A 7,760-nucleotide genomic window follows, 5' to 3' on the forward strand; every position below is an offset into this window, starting at 1 on the left:
TCAACAATTTATGATTATGTGAAATTTCCATTGAATTCTCAACTATAATTCTTGGAATTATTAAATAAATTGTGCAAATAAAGCCACTTAACACTATTTTTAATAATTCGAGTTCTCAATTAGTGTCACTTGATGATGGCCAGCCAATTTGATTCACGTGTTAAGACGAACGGCTTCCATATTTCTCTTGCCAAATCACATGGGGCGTATGCGCAATATGTGGAAAACAGACACGCGCACACGGCCGCCATAAACCTAATGTACATACATGGCGTATACGCAATAGAAAAAAAAAACCCTGGCCAAAAGTTTTGCTATAAATTTTTCATATAGTTTTCTTGGTTAGCCAAGCAGCCTCGATCAACGTTCATAAATTTGCATTTTAATGAACTTCAGTGCATAAATATTAAAATAAATTTCGACATTGGCAATACACGAAGAAACAAACTTAAAATGCCCGAAATAAACAAATCGTTAACAATAATTATAATTGCACATTTGTTGCTCGATTCATAATTTGTGAGCGCCAGGAAAAGCTATACAACTGAAACTCAACCGAAATGATAGAAATTATGAGCTGACAAAATATAAACAGAGAGCTGCATCCCCACACCAAAACAACAAAAAGCAACAACAACAACCAACAAAACACTCGCACACCTGTGAATGATAGACACACCCTAATAGAAATGGTGGTGAATCCAAAGAAAATGAATGGAGTTGACTAGAGTCCATCGATTTCAAATTATTTCTTAGAATTATTCCGAAAAGTAAAAAAATTTAGAATTAGTTTATTAAATTTTGTATCCTGCATTCAGTGAAAAACTGAAAAAAAAGGGAAACAATTCCAGAGCAAACAATTAAGTAGAAAATTCTCTTGCAAAAAGTGTTAAATGATTTTTGTTATGATTCTGTCTCTTCCTTTGACACTTCCTTTGTATATAGGTGCCGAGTATGGGATCATATGACATTAGGAAAAACTATAAAATTTCAAGTTTATTTCACTTAGCTATCGGCTTAAAATATGTGAATTTCGAACCTTAATAATATGAAATTAAACCCAAAAAGTCTTTATTTCGATCACGAGTGTATTTTCTGGCCATGATCTGTCTGTCTTTCGTACCAATACAATTCGAAAATAGAGGTTAAGATAATCTTCTAGTATCATAGTGATTGTTTTAGCGAACTTTGTGTTGTCAGAATGATAATCTTTTATATTTCACAAAGATAATAACACAATTTCATCAAGATCGCATTATGATGCATACAGCTTAGCAAGGATCGGTTAAAAATAGATATTTGAGTTAATCTCTTAATGGTATTCAAAGCGATTATATTCATATTTTTATGCCTTAAATTCTAAATAGATAAACATTAGTTTGCTAATATGCTAGATTACTGAAAAATTTAATCGAAATCAGTTTACTATATCATAGTCTTCATCAAATGATAAAGTAAGCGTCCTTTGGAACGGAGGATAGTTGTATAAAGGGATTATTTTTTAGCTTTTCGCCTCTAGATAGGAAAAGCCTCATTGTGGAAAAACATTAGATCCTCTTTTAAAGCATTTCCTTTTAAACGATTTGTATTGAAGTTTTTGCCTATTGTTTTATTATGGTTCAAATGATCTTTGATTGGCGCGTGGGCACAGTTTTTGAAATTCTTATTCGTAAGGTATTCAAAAATATAAGTTTATAGAATATTCTTCTCAATAAACAAATAAAGAAGAACTAGTTTAAAAATCTCTTTTCCCCCAGTTCTTAAAGGAGAAGGAAGAATATTACACTTAGAACGTGCGACTTCTAGTTTTTGGTTCGATTTCTTGAGTTACTAATGTAAATTTTACCTTTCTAATACATTTCCATAGTAAGCCCCTGAAAATATGCAAGAATTTTTCAATACTTTTCATTCTTCAAGTTATTACTCTTTACTTAGAACTTGAAAAACTCTCAAAATAAATTGGTAACTAAACTTTGGCATACAAGACTTTTGCTTGAAGACTCTTTCCCCCTCTCAATTTCTCTCTCTCTCTCTCTCCACAGTCTCTCACTCTCAAGGTGTTTGTTGCGGTGTGAGGCATTGTTATACCATACACCCATAGGGTGAAATGGTATATTAAAGTCGCCAAAATGTATGTAACAGGCAGAAGGAAGCTTCTCCGACCCTATAAAGTATATATATTCTTGATCAGGATCAACAGCCGAGTCGATCTAGCCATGTCCGTCTGTCCGTCCGTCCGTCCGTCCGTCCGTCCGTCCGTCCGTCCGTCCGTCCGTCCGTCCGTATGAACACGCAGATCTCGGAGACTATAAGAGCTAGAGCCACCAAATTTGGTATGTATACTCGTGTAGTATGCACATGTTCAGAGTAATTTGGAATTTCGGCCACGCCCCTTACGCCCCCAGGAATCACATAAAACTGTTTTTCTTAAAAAGTATGACAGCTAGAGACATCAAATTTAGTTTGTATACCCGATTAGTTAGTGCGCAGAAATTAACTGTTCAAACTTTTTGCCACGCCCCCTTACGCCCCCAGGAATCACACAAAACTGTTTTTCTCAAAAAGTATAATAGCTAGAGACATCAAATTTGGTTTATATGCTCGTTTAGTTAGCGCGCAGAAACTAATTGTTTAAACTTTTTGCCACGCCCCTTCCGCCCCCGGAATTTACATAAAAGTGATTTCCTTCAAAACTATGATAGCTACCGACATCAAATTTAGTATGTAGACTAGTTTAATAGACGCGCAGATATTGGCTATTTAAACATTTTGCCACGCCCACTTCCGCCCCCGCAAATTAAACAAAACTGATTTTATCAAAAACTAACAAAGCTAAAGTCACCAAATTTAGTATGTATACTGGCATAGTATGCGCGGAGAATTTAGATATTTTTACATTTTGCCACGCCCACTTCCGCCTCCATAATTTAGAAAAAAACGATTTCCTCCTTTAGTTTTTTGACTATCGCATTTAAATTTGGCAGACTAATTTATCTTATCTATTTCTACCAAACTACCAAATTTTATTGAAATCGGACTAGAAACATGTAAAATATGCGTATGAACGTATTTTACTACGCGGTCCACAAGGCCAGAATTGGACGTTGGCTAGTAGCGGCGCTAGAGTGCTCGTGTGTTTGTAGAGTGAGCGAGATAGCACATAGTATAAGACATGTAAAAACAATTTAATAGACATACATTTGGTCTTCGAAATAAGAAATATTTGTTTCACCAGGTGTATGGTATACCCAAGTCGACGAGTCGACTTACTTGCTTCATTTTTTCTTTATTCTCTTTTTTTTTTGGTTTTTTGCCTTTTTGGTTTTTTGGGCTGTAATTAAAAACGCATAAAATCGAAACAACAAAGTAGCGCAGAGAAAAAATTTTAATTTTTGTTTTGTCGTTGTTGTTGTTGTGGTTGCTGTTGTTGTGTTCTTACGCAATTGTGTTCTCTCTTCATAATTCAATTGTTTTAATTGTGTACGCCGGCGATCATAAAATTTTATTAATTTAATTGGATTTTTAGTTGCCGAGAGTGGCAGAGAGGCAGACACCTACCTCAGCCTCGGTCTCAGTCGCAGTCATTGTAATTAACATAGTAGAAAGTGCCCCGTGAGAGTACAGGAAATGAAATTTTTCTAAAAATATATGTTTTCGTTTTTTTTTTTGTTTTGTGTTTTGTTTTTTGTGCTTTTATTATTTTTATTTATTTACCCATTTTTACCACCCATTGTTGTTGGTAGTCCAAATACAAGACAAAAGGAAAGAGACTGTGTGCGGTTTTTTTTTTACGAGCGATTCACTTGATTTACTAGACAGAGAGTGGGTAGGAGATAAGGGGTAAGGGTGGCAGGGTGAAGGGCTACACCCTGTATAAAGAAGTGTTGAAATGGTCAGTCAGTGGCGGCATAGTAAAAGAGATTTATGCTCATTTTGTCAGCTGCTGTTGTTGCTCCTCTTCAAGTGAACTTCAAAATTTTTATACATGATTTTTACTGCACTGGATCATAAATTTTAATGCTATGCTCTCGCTCTCTCTCTCTCTCTCTTTTTGTCTTTCTGATGAAATGTGCCAAAGTTTAATTAACCAACACAGAAACAAAATAAAATATCGAAACTCGTCATAAATTGGTCTTAGTCTTAACCTTAACTTTCGGTGAGGCAATCAAAAACAAAGGGCGGCAGGACCACCAGAGATCAACGAGAAGAGATCACAAGGAGATTTTTCTCTTTTCATTTCCAGAACAGGTTTCCCCAGCACTCCGGACACAGGCCACAAGGCAACGCACAAGGCAACACTCTGTGACTCCGCTGACCGTTGCGGATTAAGCGATTAAACAAATTAAAACAAATTACTTTTTTGCACCCACCACAGCGACGATGAGTATAAAAATTAATAAAAATTTACCTGTCATTGGGCGTTGAATTTAAGTAGAAACCAAAAATGTCGCAACTGAAAGGCAAATACAGGGTGCCTTTTATAATGTAGATGGAGTTGCAGTTAAAGAAACGAAGATATCGTAGTTGAAATCCGGATAAGGGATGTTTGAAAACGTTAAAGTTTATGAAAACTAAATTGTCGCAATTTAAATGCAAATACAGGGTGCTTTTTGAACAGTAAATGCCTAGAATTTGGATGCCTGGTGTGCCGTCACATTTAAAACCAACATGGAAATCAAAGAAAACTAAAAAGTAGCAACTAAAATTGAGATACAGGGTGCCTGTAAACGACTAATTGGTGTTGCAGTTAAGATGATAAGGATATTTCTGCTAAAATCCTGATAATGTTGGTTCTGACACATGTAAAGAAATGGTAAAGCTGAATCAATCGGAAACAAAAAGCAGACACAGGGTGCATTTTGAAGAAAAATTTGAGTTTTAGTTGAAAAGACGAGGCAATTGCAGTTCAATTACCATATAGGGTGTTCTAGCACACTTAAAAGCAATGTGGAGCTTAAACGAAACTAAAATGACGCACTCAAAAGGATACAGGATGATTATTATAACTAGTATTAAAGTTAAAAATTTGAAAATGTCGCAGCTAAAATTCAGATACGGCGTGTTTCGATAAGTCGAAACTATTAAGTTTACTTCCTACTTAGAGAAAACAGATCAACTTAAATTTAATAGGTACTTAAGTATTAGAAAGATTGTAAGAATACATTCATGAAGGATATTTACTTTAATTTCAATGAATGCTAATTTTGGTTATTTTTTTAATCAAAAGAAAACGAATAGAATGGAGTTACGAAAACCAACTTAAGCTCCTAAACGTATTCAAAAATATTCGTGCTATCACTTTGGGTAATTTAACAAAAAAAAAGAATGAAGAAAGCGATTTAATTATTTAATTATTAAGCAGTACACATCAATTTTCAATATTTTTTTTGTTTTAATGTAAATTATGATATGAATATTGTAAAATGAATGTAATTGAGTAAATGCAAAAGCATTACCACAAATTTAAGACCTAATTCTACTCACTTTTCTAAAATTAAATACTTATTTCTATTGAATTACTCGATGGGCTTTTGAATCAAATTCATAAAGTAAATAACTACTTATTTCTATTGAATTACTCGATGGACTTTTGAATTAAATTCATATTCTCTCACTCTATTACATATGCAAACGATTGATTTTAGACCATCCATAAATAATTGAATTAATATTTGTAATTAAGCAAAAGATTTTAAAACCAGAATATTCAGACAAAGCGTTGTAGTCCCGTGAAAAATATTTGAATAATTCAATTAGGAAGGCATTTTTGTTTTTGTTTTTTGGACAGATGCCCGGAAAATTCTGTGCACTTAATTGTGGGCAGCTAAGCGAATAACACTTGTACGATAATTAAACGATATACAGGGTGTTTGCTCACATAAAATATTAATAAATGTTCAAGTACAAGTAGTAAACAAAAATTATGGCTAAATAGGAATTTACAAGTAGTGAAGTGCCCCCAGAAAATGTAGGGCATAAAACTGTTTGCCACTCAATTTCTTGCAATGCCAATTTCCAATTACGTTAATAGCTCATAACATGACTTTTTTTGTTTATTGATCTTTCATTATTTAGGTTTTTTTTTTTTGTTGTTGTTTTGTGTGGCACAATACGAAAATTGCTTCCCCGAATCGAGTGAATTGGATAGCGCCCTCTAACATATGCCATAAACCATCTACGATATACATATATCTCTCTCTATGCCGATTTTGCTCACATCTATGTTGATCTTATTTTAGCTGACTTTAGGTTTATGAAGAATTACGAGGAATGGTGGATACTTAAATGAATTGCTGTTGCTGCTGCTGCCGCTGCTGCGTAGGTCTATAAAAATTTTATGATCAATGGATAGTGCGAACAAATTCCCCGTTACCGACCCCCAGGCCCATCCCCCCTCTTTTATGGCGAGTTAAAAGTAAGTTTGACAGTTGATTTTGAATTTGATTGAAGCCAAGTGCAATACATGACGATTGTTTAGAGGATTTTGCAAGAGCAAGAGCAAAAGTTGAGTTGATTTGAGTTCAGTTCGGTTTGAGTTTTGTGTCAGTCATTAACCATGAACAGAAATTGCTCTCTACATATGTACCTACTATATACGATACGATATTTGTGTGGTGCTGCTTCTTCGTCAGTGTCTATTTTCATTTTAATAGACATATTTTTGCCTCCTCATCCACCTTCATTTTCTGGGACTGGGAAAGTTTTCGCTTTTTAAACGCTTTTGTTTATTTGTTGAATCAGCCTCGCCGTCAAACCCCACAAAACGGGAGAAAAAACGAGCAAAATCCACGTCAGTATGTTAACATGGACCCCCCAAAAAAAGAAGAAAAAAAAAAAACGACCACGAATGAGATAAGTCAGTCAGTCAGTCAGTTGCATGAGAGACGACTTCTGAGCAAACATTTTGACAAGTTGTGAACTTTAAAACGCCACTCACCACTCATCCAGAAGCCACAACCGAGATCGTTCTCTTTTCTCGTTCTGGTAGCCCTCAGAAACTAATTTGAAATGTATAAACAAACAACAACAAGCGTTGATTCCTCCATCTATCTCGATGAGAGTGATTAGCCCACATAGTTCATATGCTTTCACTACTCTCACTTTCTTGGAACTGTCGTTCTTTCTCATTCAAAGAGTCTAAGAGGCAAAAGTTTTCTGTAAAATCCAAAATGGGATCTCCTATAATTGCTATAATTGATTACACAGTGTGACAAAATTTCCAAATTGAAACTAAGAAATGGTGAAAATTATCAGGACATTTGTCAATATCCTTACACTGGCAAACAACCAACATTGCAACAATGATGCAATTTCTACTACTTTTTTGGTTTTGGATCGAAATATAATACCATATTATGGACGTATAAAGACCATTTTAAAGACTTAAGAAAAGTTCTACTAATTTATTTTTAAGAAACCTTAAAATTGAACAATTAGGCGAACAAAGTTCGGTCCTCGGTCTTCCGGTTTGCCTTTTTGGATCCAAGCACCACTTCCAACAACGTATTCCTGTTATCGAATTCCAATAACAATAGTTATCGCTATATAAATTGGTAATATTCTATTTAAACACATTTGCATTGCTTATCTTTAAAGGATATCTTATCAAAAGTTCCAAAAATGTATTGCATAGTTTTGGGTTAGTTAAATGTTAAGATTTTAAGTCAATCTAACCCAAATTTAAGATACATTTCAATATTCCTATGGCAAAAAACGTTTCAACAGTTTGGAATCATTCAAAACATTCTATTGCATACTTT

The sequence above is a fragment of the Drosophila tropicalis genome, unplaced genomic scaffold (genome assembly GCF_018151085.1).
Source record: "Drosophila tropicalis isolate 14030-0801.00 unplaced genomic scaffold, ASM1815108v1 contig_302, whole genome shotgun sequence".
Taxonomy (NCBI): Eukaryota; Metazoa; Arthropoda; class Insecta; order Diptera; family Drosophilidae; genus Drosophila; species Drosophila tropicalis.